The following is a 13,550-nucleotide window of genomic DNA, read 5'->3' on the forward strand; positions in this document are numbered from 1 at the left end:
TTCTCCTTCTGCTCTGGTGAATTTTGTGTAACTAGATGTTCCCTGATGCAATGATTCTTAAACAATTGGAAATTGAGAGATAAGGGCACAGCACAGCACAGTCCTAATGGCCCAGGTGCATGCTGTGTGTGCTCATCTTGGAATCAATGTAGTAACTGCACAATAATAGTTCAGATTAATGCTTGACTTGCAAAGAAACTTTAAAGGATTTATTAGAAAATGAATTAGCACCAACATTGGGACTCCAAGAAAGGAAAAATTTATTGAAGTAACGAAAAACGTTTTATATAACATTTAACAGTGGATCCTAGATAAGGAAGTATAGAATATGTAAAATTACATACTAGTAAAACTAAGTCAAAATAGTGGAATTCTTAGGAGAGTGTTTGTGTGCAATATAAAGGAACAGAAAGCTAGCAGAACTATTGAGTTAAGGGTTAACTTGATTCTTTCTTCCCAGGAAAATGCAACAAGCTGAGCTCGGAGCTCTGAGCTCTGAAGTATAGTAGGTCGAAAGTTAAAGTTTAACTAATGATAAGTTTGCAATTGTTATTATTTTGGTCACAGGCCTGAGAATAGGGAAAGCTTGAAACTTTGGGTAACAACTGTAATTCTTAATTCTTTGTGCAATGTGGTTATTCTTTTGAATTTGATTTGGCAATGATTGTGCAATGTCTTTTTTCTACCTATTTTTGAATTATCAATAAAAGACTGGGGCAAGAGAAAGGTGTGGAGAGCACGAGAAGAACATGTGAAGAATGAATGAGAGAGATCATGAGGGAGCAAATTGGAGAGCATGTGAAGAGTGAGTGAAGAGAGAATGTGAGGTATATATGAAGATTGTGTGTGTGAGAGAAAGGAGAGTGCATGTGGTGTGTGTGACATATGTGTGAGGTGTGTATGACGAGTATGTGAGAATTAAAGAGTAATGAACACAGGTGTGCATGAGTGTGGGAGTTTGAGAAAAGAAAAGCACAATGGAGAAAAGCAGAGTGTGCAAGAGAATGCAGAGTGTGTGCAGCCTCAAGCTGCAAAGGAGGGAGGCAGTGAGGGAAGGAGGGGGGGAGGGGGGAGCTTTAAGTCTTGAAATTTCCTGTCAGTTTGTACCCAAAGAGTAGTCTGTGTATATTTATTATGCGCCTTCCATATAGCTTTGCCTTCAGTTGAGAACTCTGATCCCTGATCCTGTGTTAAGGCTGGACCCCGGCACCCTCTCCCAATTTCATGTCACCATTTATATATGATAATTCATTAAGTTCAATTAGTGATGCCCATATGAACTTGGATATGTGCATATGCATCAGAATATGGAAAGCGTGCTTAGAACTCCCCCTCCAACAGCTCATTTGCTCCTCATAAGAGTGGAACATGGAGAACACATCCTGTATTTATGTCTATAATTCTAAATGGCATGTCTTATATGGATATCTAGATAATCACAGTTGCTGTGAGTTCACAGACTCATGTGCAGAAGACAGCATTTAACAACAATAACCATTGTCTATTCCCTCCTCTTCTTTGGTGCTCTTCCATGACATTGTGGTCTCATTTGGGATTTTGCTTTCACTGTCACTTATTCTCTGAATACTGGAAAGTTGTTTATCTTTCCAATGATTGTTGTTCACTTCAAAAGAAGCTTTTCTAACTAAGGTTTCTGACAATCTATGTATATAAAAATAAACATAGAAGCCAATTTTACAACATCACCATGAGCAAAACTACAATAAGTTTTTGTAAATGATGGGTCTGGGGGTGTACCTGGAAGAGAAAGGGGGACACCAAGACAAGAGTCAGACCAAGGCGACAACTTCAGTTTTCCCCAAGGCTGAATTTATACCATAACATGGGTAACAGAGGGAGGGGGGAAGTGTGAAACATTTATCTAGGCCAAGGACACAGTATTCGTGTGGTCAGGGAGTAGGCTATGTTGACAGGATGTCAGAAAGGTCACAGGTTTGTCATATTATTAGTCAGCAGGATGTCTTTATCATATTATTATTTATCTTGACTACCAGATTTGTATTAGTCTTCTGCAGCTGGCTAGGGATTTTCCATAAACACAGTCATACTTAATTCTAACCATAATAATAACATCAACAATGGAGGGCCTCAAGGGCATCGCTCCCAACAAGTTCTAACCTATGACCAATGAACTCCCCTTCCATGAGCCTTTAACTATAATTTCAGTACCAAACATTAAATTCCTTCATGTAGGTAAGGTCTCAAACTCACTAACAAAGTAGATGTTTACCTCATAATAGTTGTACAACCATAGCAACCGGGAGAAGATCTTGATTGATCTTGAAAGGCATGTTGATTCCAACACTGGGTAAGACCATGGATGGGTCTCATCTGCTGAAGCGATGGTATATTATATTCTGACAGTGTAAAAGCTAGAAATCTTTAACATTGTTTTCTAGTCACTTTGAGATGGAGTGTTCTGTGTCTTTAGTTAAAGAGTATGGTGCCTTTAGCATTAGGGTTTTCCATGAAGTTGAGGTGGTTAGCAAAGGACATTGACAAAATTGCATTACTTTGGAAACTCTTGGAAACTTCAAGGTGGGGTGTTTTGTTTTTAGCATGGTGATTTTTAGCTAGTAATCAATGTTACTGGGGATTGAAATAATTGATGTCTGCTGCATAATTCAGAACAAACTTTGAACAGAGGGATTTATTTTTATTATGGTATGGATCAGTGTGACCCCAATAGTCCTGTGTTCAGTGGTGGCCAGTGAAAGGAATGTGGTGGGTTGAATATGCTTGCCCTAGGGTGTGACACTATTAGAAGGCCTTGTTGGAAGAAGTGTGTCACTATGGAGATGGGCTTGAGACCTTCTTCCTAGCTTCCTGAAATTAGTCTTCTCCTTTCTGCTTTTGGATGAATATGTAGAACTCTCAGCTACTCGATCTGCCTGAATGCTCCCATGCTTCTGTCTTGAGGATAATGGACTGAACTTCTGAACATGGGGACCGAACCCATCATCCCCCTAATCCCTCCCCCTCCCCTTCCTTATGGGTGTTCCCCTCCCCATCCTCCCCCCATTGCTGCCCTCCCCCCATAGTCTAGTTCACTGGGGGTTCAGCAACAGTAGGTTCACAGCAGTAAAACCCTACAGGTAGGATCTCAAGTATCAAACCACCTTGCATGATCAACAATGGCATGTCCTGTGATGAGTAGAATCTCAGCCATCAATCAGTTCTCCAGTGCCATTTCAGAACACTTACCTCAAAAAAAATTTACCTAAGTCCACACTGATAACCAATTTCCTAGACAGATACCAGGTACTGAATCTGTAGTTATGTCTCCCTTTTCATTTCTGATTTTGTTAATTTGGACACACTCTCTGTGTCCTCTCGTTAGTCTGGCTAAGGGTTTATCTATCTTGTTGATTTTCTCAAAGAACCAACTTTTGGTTCTGTTGATTCTTTCTATGGTCCTTTTTGTTTCTACTTGATTGATTTCAGCTCTGAGTTTGATTATTTCCTGTCTTCTACTCCTCCTGGGTGTATTTGCTTCTTTTTGTTCTAGAGCTTTTAGGTGTGCTGTCAAGCTGCTGACATATGCTCTCTCCTGTTTCTTTCTGCAGGCACTCGGCACTATGAGTTTTCCTCTTAGCACAGCTTTCATTGTGTCCCATAAGTTTGGGTATGTTGTACCTTCATTTTCATTAAATTCTAAGAAGTCTTTAACTTCTTTCTTTATTTCTTCCTTGACCAGGTTATCATTGAGTAGAGAGCATTGTTCAATTTCCACGTATATGTGGGCATTCTTCCCTTATTGTCATTGAAGACAAGCTTTATCCCGTGGTGGTCTGATAGCACGCATGGGATTATTTCTATCTTTCTGTACCTGTTGAGGCCCGTTTTTTGACCAATTATATGGTCAATTTTGGAGAAAGTACCATGAGGTGCCTAGAAGAAGGTATATCCTTTTGCTTTAGGATAGAATGTCCTATAAATATCTAAGTCCATTGGGCTCATGACTTCTCTTAGTCTGTCGACATCACTGTTTAATTTCTGTTTCCATGATCTGTCCATTGATGAGAGTGGGGTGTTGAAATCTCCTACTATTATTGTGTGAGGTGCAATGTGTGTTTTGAGCTTTAGTAAGGTTTCTTTTACGTATGTAGGTGCCCTTGTATTTGGGGCATAGATATTTAGGATTGAGAGTTCACCTTGGTGGATTTTTCCTTTGATGAATATGAGGTGTCCTTTCTTAACTTTTTTGATGAATTTTAGTTGAAAATTGATTTTATTTGATATTAGAATGGCTACTCCAGCTTGCTTCTTCCGACCATTTGCTTGGAAAGTTGTTTTCCAGCGTTTCACTCTGAGGTAGTCTCTGTCTTTGTCTCTGAGGTGTGTTTCTCAGTCTCATTCTTAAGATGCCCTACAATGGAGGAATGTTCCCCTTGTTCACATCCTCTCCAACATGTGCTATCACTTGATTTTTTTATCTTAGCCACTCTGATGTAATCTCAGAGTTGTTTTGATTTGCATTTTCCTGATGACAAAGTACATTGAACATTTATTTATAGGCTTAATGACTCTTTGAGATTCTTCTTTTGCAAATTCTCTGTTCAGTTTTATACCCCATTTTTCAACTGGATTGTTTGTTTTTTAGAGATTAATCATAGATATATATTTATATATTTAATATATACTAATATATAAGTATGAGACTATATTATATTTATATATAATTTCAATATATTTATACATATTGTAATGACAGTATATTATATACTTATATTTTTATTATAATATGTTATATATTTACATTTTAATATATATTAATATATAACAATATAATAATAGATATAAATTTATATCATTTAAATATATATTAATATATGTAACACAATAAATATATGTATATCCATCTTAATATATATAAATATATGTATTGATATTATAGTGTATATTAATAAATACACATAGCAATATAATTATACACTATATACATTATTTTAACATAAATTAATACATATATATGACAATATAGTAACATATATATTGCATATTTATATTAACATAAATTAATACATATATATTACACTATAAGAAGGGTTTGTATACACGCATATTCCGGACACCACAGTTTCCCCGACTCTAGATCAGGACCCTTCATCCTCTCTGCAGGAAGCCGGAACCCGAGATGAGGCCGCCGCGGCCCCCGTCACGTCCGACCGGACGCGACCTCAAACCGGAACTGAGGAGGAGAGAGAAGGAAGACGGACGTTACAGCGAGCGGGAAAACATGCAGGTGTCCCTTGAAGACGATGAAGACTGACAGTGCGGGCAACGCCCACCCTTTCTAGGCCACGCCCACCCTCCCTAGGCCACGCCCACCCTCCCTAGGCCGCCAAAAGGGTTTGTACAGGGGATGGCGCTGAAGACGGACAGTGCAGGCCACGCCCACAGACAGTAGGGGCCACGCCCACCCGCTCTGTGCTGAACTGGGACAGCGAGGGATCTGCTTCTGCGAGAGGAGAATTTATATTTTTTATTTTTTTATTTTTTATTTATTTTTATTTTATTTTATTTTTCTACTTATTTTTTTATTTTATTTATTTTATTTTATTTTTGGTTTATTTTATTTTTTATCTATTTTTTATTACTTTTTATTTTATCTTATTTACTTATTTTTATTTTATTTTATTTATTTTCTATTTTTTTTAATTTTATTTCATTCATTCTTTTGTTGTCCCAAGACAATGAGGAAATAAACTTGGACAGAGGTTGAGATACTTAAGGACTTTGCATATATATTTTTTAATATATATAGTTTTCTTGAATATGTATATAATAAATGATATATAAATAAATAAAATATATAAATATACAATAAATAAAATATACATATGTATATATTTATATATTTTTTCACGTTTCCCAGCAGGCTCATCGTTCTGCTGACGTCTTGTATCAATTTCCTTATTTTCCTCTCTTTATATTATTTTCTTTCCCCCCTTCCAGTTGATTCTTCCCTTTGAGTTTTTTTAATCCAAATTTATAAATTCTATTCGTCCCTGAACAGCGTGATTTGGAATTTTCTTTTGCATTTTTACTTTTTTTGGGGGGAGGGTGCTATAGCCTGCCCAGCAGTCATGTGCTTGCTTCAGGGACTTATAGAATTTATACATTGAGTGACGTACATCATGGTATATGTGGACTTGAGTAACGGGTTGACAGAAGGAGAGAGATATGAAGCATTGCCTCTTCGCTATAACACGCCTGGCAGTCACATGCTTCAGGGACGTATAGAATTTATACATTTCATGTGTAAAAACTATACGAGTCCATCTCCTTCCCCGAAAAATTGTAAATAAACCCGATCGTGCAAATGTGGAAAAAAACTAAGGAGTAAAAAATAAATAAAATAAATAAATGTGAACATAAGTGACGTCGATGGCGCAGTCCTGACCATGAATTCTAAGTGCCTTGAACTGGCGAGAGCCCAGTGCACTGAACGGCTCTTTTATTTGGAATGAGTTTTTGGGTCCAATGAGTTTTTGGAGGAATCGTAGGCCACAGAAATCTACAAACCAGACGGTGTTTGATGAATGAGAAGGAAACATCAGGTTACGTGTAAAATACAACATGGCGCTGAGATCATCAAACACACACACACACACACACACACACACACACACATCATATATATATATTTTGTGGCTTTGCTCCTGAACTGTAATGTAATATATATGTGTGTGAGTGTGAGTGTCTGTGAGTGTGAAAAATATTTATTCATCCGTTTCTCCTTATAACTTCATCTTCTGATCTGCTTCTTATCACACATTAACTTGTACACGTGCACGGACACTGACCTCGACTTTTATTTTTATTTATTTTTTTATTTTTAATTTTTATTTCATTCGATTAAATCATTATCAATTAATAATTAATAATCAATTATCATCCATTGATTATCTTAAAGAATCACAAAGCAGCCAGGTGTGGTGCGGCTTCCTTTACATCTTTAATCCTGGGACCCAGGAGGCAGAGGTGAGAGAATCTCTGAGTTCTAGGACAGCCTGGGCTACACAGTGAAGCCCTGTCTCAGGAGCACAAAAAATTTACATATATAAAAAATTTATTTTACACTTTATATGTATATTTTATATTATTTTTATTTCAGATTTGTGTTTTTTTTAAAGATTTATTTATTTATTATATATAAGTACACTGTAGCTGTCTTCAGACACACCAGAAGAGGGCATTGGATCTCTTTACAGATGGTTGTGAGCCACCATGTGGTTGCTGGGAATTGAACTCATGATCTCTGGAAGAGCAGTCGGGTGCTCTTAACCACTGAGCCATCTCTCCAGCCCAGATTTGTGTTTTTAAGATGGGATCCCACTATTATTTATAATTTTTAAAAGAACACGTGATGACCCCTTCATCTCCTGCCCTGAAACTCCTGCTCACACTCATGACTTCTTTAATCAGGACTGTTAATAAATGCATATGTGTGCACACGCATGTATCTGTGTCTGTCTGTCTGTCTGTAAAACATCTTGAGTCTATTTTTTACTGCAAGTATGTGTGTGTGTGTTGCATGAGTGTGCATGGGCATGTGTGTGTATATGCGTGTGTGTGTGATGTACATGCATGTGTGATGTGTGTGTGTGTGTGTCTATGTGTGTGTGTCTGTGTGTGTGTGTGAGATGTACATACGTGTGCATTGGCATAAGGGGCCTGGTGAGTGTGTGTCGTATTTTCCCCAACCTGTGTTCAATGGTTATCTCTCATACAGATATATATGTATATATGTATATGTATTTATATAAATACATATTGTATTGTACATGTGTGTGTATATATATGAAACATACAAGTTATGATATATACTATATATATACAATATGTATATGTATGTATATATATTTATATAAATACATACAGTGTATGTATGTGTGTATATATATAAATATGAAACATGCAAGTTACTATATATGCCATGTATACACACACACACACACAATATGATAGCTTGGGCATAGAGTCCGTTCTAAGGAAATGGGGATCACCGATCAGGTAGAAATGGAAGCTCCACTGTAGTGTACATATACATATATAATAGAATATATAATATATGCTATATATACATATATAGAAATATAGACACACGTATATACACATATGGGAGATGAGCACTGCACACAGGTCGGGGAAAACACGACACACACTCCCCAGCCCCTTACGACTCATTTGCACACCGCACACACGGCGTCCGTGACTCGGTTTCCCGTAAACGTATAGAAGAGCGGGAGGCATCTTAGGGCCCCGCTCCCTCCTCGCGTTCTTCACAGAGGCGGCCGCCCTCCGCGCGGACCGTTGCCGGCCACGACGTCCGCGTCGGGTAAGAGAGAGAAACTATTTTCAACGGGAACGGACGTCGCGGCGGGCGGAGGGAAAGGTCGGTGTCCATTAAGGCGGGCACCGGTTTAGACAGCTGGTGACGCTGAAGACCGACAGCGCGGGCCACGCCCATAGACAGTACCGACCACGCCCACCCTCTCTAGGCCACGCCCACACTCCCTAAGCCCAGACAATGGTTTAGACAGCGGGTGACACTGAAGATGGACAGCGCAGACCAAGCCAACAGAAGGCACAGGCTACGCCTACCATCGATGACAGGTCGAGCAGGCCACGCCCACTGGTTGTAGGCCACGCCTACCCTCCCTAGGCCTTGGCAAAGCTTTAGACTGAGGGTGACGCGCAAGACGGACAGCCTGGGGCACGCCCACCTGCTCCAAGACCAACTCACCCTCTTTAGGACACTGCGGGCCACGCCCACCCGCACTACACTTTAGGGCCCTGAAGGCCACGCCCAGGAGCGTTGGCGCCAAAGAGGAACAGCCCAGACCACGCCCACTCCCTACACTTAAGGGAGACTGTACAGGCCCCGCCCACCCGCTCTACACAGAGGGAGGACAGCGCAGGCCCCGCCCACCCGCTACTTGCAGATGGGGGACAGCACAGGCCACGCCCACCCGCTCAAGGCTGATGGCTGGTAGCGCAGGCCACGCCCACCCGCTCAGGGGTGATGGGAGACATCGCAGGCCACGCCCACCCACTCACGCTATGGGGCCAGAGAAGGCCACGGCCACCTGCTCCAGGCCGAGGGGGGGGGGGGACAGCGCAGGCCACGCCCACCCGCTGAAGGCGGACAGCGCAGGACACGCCCACCCGCCCCACGCTGATGGCGGGCAGCGAAGGCCATGCCCACCTGCTCCAGTCTGAGGGAGGACAGCGCAGGCCACGCCCACCCGCTCCACGCTGATGGGGGCGAGCGAAGGCTGATGGGGGAGAGCGAAGGCTATGCCCACCCACTCCAACCCGCCGCAACGATCGCTTCTCCATAGCTCCGCTAAGCGGAGCGGTGGCTGTGTGGGGGGCCCGGAGGAGCGCGGGAGAGCGTCCCGGCGCACGTGCGGGCCCCACCCTCTACGCACTTCCGGGCTGCCTTCCTGGCAGCTACTTCCGTTTTGCTGTAGCCGCAGTGGTGTCGGGCGGTAGGAGTCTGCCATTCTCGGCCGTCCCCGCCCCTTGACTTCCGGGCTGCTATTTCCGTTTTCCTGCATCCGGGGCGGTGCGAGCAGCGGTGGGCGTGTCCCGGCGGCGCGTGGTGACCGTTGGCGTGCGCGGTTCTCGGCTCGCGGCGGCGGTTAGCGGCGGTTGGCCGGGTTGTCTGCCTGCGACATGGCGGACGCGGAAGGTAAGGACCGCAGCGCCGAATAGGCACTGCGCGGCGCGATCCGTAACCCGGAGCGAGTTCCAGCGCGGTCGCTCAGTGACCCGGAGGCAGTCGCGCGGCGCTGCGCTTGCGCGACCCGCGTGGCCCGCGCGATTCCCGTCCCGCGGTCTGACCGCTGCGCCGCTGGCCTTTATGTGTGCCGGGGCCGAGCGCGGACCCGCGTGACTACCTTGGCTCTGGGTCCCGGGCCAAACATGACCCGGGTCGCCTCCCGAGTGCGTCATAGAGGCTGGCCAGACTGTGTCGTCATAAGGAGGCGCGGAGAGTCCATGTCGGGGCCACACGCGCGCGTTTTAGACCCGCGTGACTTTCTTAGCTCCCTGCCTCGCGCCAAACACGACTCGAGTCTGGTCCCGAGGGCGTCATAGAGGCGATTTTGTCGTCATAAGAAGTCGCCCGAGGGAAGTTGACGCTGGGACGTTTTAAGAGCCCGGGAGCCGTGACGGGGGGGGGGGGGGGTGGGCGGCGCTGGTCAGCATCTGTTCTGGGGCCGATTTTCTGCCAGGTTGTGCTTTAGGAACGTGGTTCCCCCTCCGCTGACGTCAGACTTTAAAATGTCTGTTTATTTTTACGTCAGGCCTTAGAATAATTTTTGATGACGTCAGCGACTGGAGTATTACTTTTACGTAAAACATTAAAATTAACTTTTGGTGACATCAGACTTTAAAGTTTTTTCGGTGACGTCAGACCTAAGAATAAAGTTTGGGTTACGTCAGAGCTCAAAATATATGGTTTTCTGTGACGTCAGACCTAATTTTGGTGATGTCACACTTTAAAACTTTTGGTGTCGTGAGACTTTCACGTTTTTCAGACTTAAGAATAAACTTTGGGTGACTTCAGAGTTTAAAATGAACGGTTTTCGGTTATGTCAGGCCTAATTTTTGGTGACGCCAGACTTTAGAATACATTTATTTTTTCGGTGACATCAGGCTTTCAAACGAATGGGTTTTCGGTGACATCAGGCTTTCAAACGAATGGGTTTTCGGTGACATCAGGCTTTCTTTGGGCCCCGACATCAGAGCCGACTTTAAACCTCTCAGTCTGAGCAGGCACTGCTCAGGTCCCTGCGTTTGTCTCCCCCGCAGCCGCCATGACGTTCCCGAAGAAGCACAAGAAGAAGAAAGAGCGGAAGCCGCTGCCGGAAGCTGACGTGGCTGTGAGTGGCCGTGGGGTTTTTTTTTTTTTCTTCATTCTTATTTTTCTGACGTGTGACAACACAGCACACGGAGCCATGGCGTCATCCCCGACCCTGTGACCCGTCCCACGTATGATGTCAATGAAGTGTGCGATGACATCATCCCCGACCTTTCTGGACTATATGTCGCGTGTGTGATGTCACAGTGAACGGCCGATGACGTCATCCCGAGATTCCACTTCGGGCCCCAGGCTTTATTAGGACATTAATATTAATATATGCTAAAATATTTAAATATTTGGGTCCAGCCTGACATGGCCCAAGTTAACGGACCCGACGCCCCCCCCCCCATGGCTCGACGCCCCCCCCCCATGGCTCGTCCTTTCCTGTCACCCCTCACTTCCTGTCATCCCCCACTTCCTGTCACCCCCCCCCCCCCCCGCAGGAGATCCAGCACGCGGAAGATTTCCTGATCAAACCGGAGTCCAAGGCGGCTCAGTTGGACACCTCCCAGTGGCCCCTGCTGCTCAAGGTAGGTCCCGCCCCACCCACGTCACGGGATGCGTGGATTCCATACCAGTTCCCATCTAAAACCCTAATCGTAAAGGTCGCTGACCACTGGGAGGCCATGTCCTGCTCCACCCCTTCGACACCAGTGGGCTTGGCTAGCCTCGCCTAGGTAGAGAGAGACCCTTCCTCAAAACTGGGCTGGGGAGGAACCGTAGAGGTGGGTGAGTGGTTAGAGCGCCATCTTCAAGGTGGGCGGCCTGAGCGAAGAGAGTTGGTAGCCATCTTTGATTTGGGCGGCGTGGGTGAGTCAGCTTGGTGGCCATCTTTACTGTGGGTGACCTTTGACACCCCCCACCCCCCACCCCGCCATCGCCTCCCCAGAACTTTGACAGACTGAACGTGCGGACGACCCACTACACCGCCCCATCCCGTGCGGCTCCAACCCGCTGAAGAGGGAGATCGGGGAGTACGTCAGGTAGGCGGGACGGGGAGACCCGGACGTTTAACCTATATATTTATATGTATGTATATCATAGTATCTACATCCTAATCTATGTGTATATATGTGATCTGAGTACGTGACCTGTAGGTACACACTTGTATACTGTATGACCTGTATATACATATATATATATATACACATACATACATACACATGGTTGGGTGAGCATATAATGTATATAGCCTACATATATATATAGGTTATATATATATCACCATATCATATCCTATGTGTATGTAATTTGCTCCAATTATCACCTGTATGTATACATATAGGCGATCTGCTGCATATGTAACCTATGTATAATGTGTATACATAGGATATGTAGCATATATAAAACACACAACCTATATATAGCGTGTATATATACACCGTATAACGAATGTACCTCCCGCCTCCCCAGGACCAGCTTCATCTGTACACATGATGTATATAGAACATATAACCTATGCATCATGTGTACATAATGTATCTGTGACATATGTGTGTCACATATATGATGTATGGCCTATCTGTTATGTATACATGATGTATATATAATACATATATGATGTGTAGCCCATACATAACATATATATGACGTATATATGACAGGTGGGTGATGTATGGCCTACACATGACTTATCCATCCCTCCCCCGCCCCAGGACCAACTTTGTCTGAACACATGACATATATAGAACACATAACCTATGCATAGTGTGTTTATAATGTATGTGTGACGTGTGTGATGCATCTTCTTTTCGGAGCTGGGGACCGAACCCACGGCCTTGCGCTTGCTAGGCAAGCGCTCTACCGCTGAGCTAAATCCCCCAACCCTGGCCTTTATGTTATGTATACATGATGTATATGTCATGCATATATGATGTATATGTGACGTGTGTGACATGTGTGACGTATAGAGTACATGTGTCGTATACATATCCCCCCCAGGACCGGCTGCATCTGCACACATGATGTATATAGAACATATAACCTATACACGATGTATATATAATGTATATGTGACACGTGTATGATGCATATATGACGTATGTTCTATATGTTACGTACACATGGTATATATATATGGTATGTATATGACGTGTAGCCTATATGTAGCATATATGTTATATAAGTGACATGTGTGACATTGGCCTACACGTGATGTATATATCCCCCCCCCCCCCCAGGACCGGCTTCATCAACCTGGACAAGCCATCCAACCCCTCTTCGCACGAGGTCGTGGCCTGGATCCGCCGCATCCTGCGCGTGGAGAAGACGGGGCACAGCGGGACACTTGACCCCAAGGTCACCGGGTGCCTCATCGTCTGCATCGAGCGCGCCACGCGCCTGGTCAAGTCACAGCAGAGCGCGGGTGAGGGGGGGTGTACAGGGGGAGGGGAGGGGCAGTGAAAGAGGGAGGGGTGCGTGAGCAAGGGGTGGGAGCGATGGGTAGTGCGGGGGAGGGGGTAGGGGAAGGTGGATGGAGGGGCAGGAGGGAGGGTTGGGTAGTGCAGGTGAGGGGTAGAGTGGGTAGTGGGGGAGGGGTGGAGGGGCAGAATGGAGGGGTGGGTAGTTCAGGTGAGGGGGGTAGAGGGGGTAGTGGGGGAAGGGAGGGGGGAAGGGGTAGGGAGGAGGGGCAGGAAGGAGGGTGCGTATG

At 44.5% G+C, this 13,550-nt stretch overlaps 1 pseudogene; it reads left to right on the top strand.

Annotated features, from left to right (window-relative positions):
• The first annotated feature begins 8,535 nt into the window (after positions 1–8,535).
• LOC134484494 (H/ACA ribonucleoprotein complex subunit DKC1-like) overlaps positions 8,536–13,550 on the top strand; it is a 6,578-nt pseudogene continuing 1,563 nt past the window's right edge.

This window comes from Rattus norvegicus, chromosome Y (genome assembly GCF_036323735.1).
Source record: "Rattus norvegicus strain BN/NHsdMcwi chromosome Y, GRCr8, whole genome shotgun sequence".
Lineage (NCBI taxonomy): Eukaryota > Metazoa > Chordata > Mammalia > Rodentia > Muridae > Rattus > Rattus norvegicus.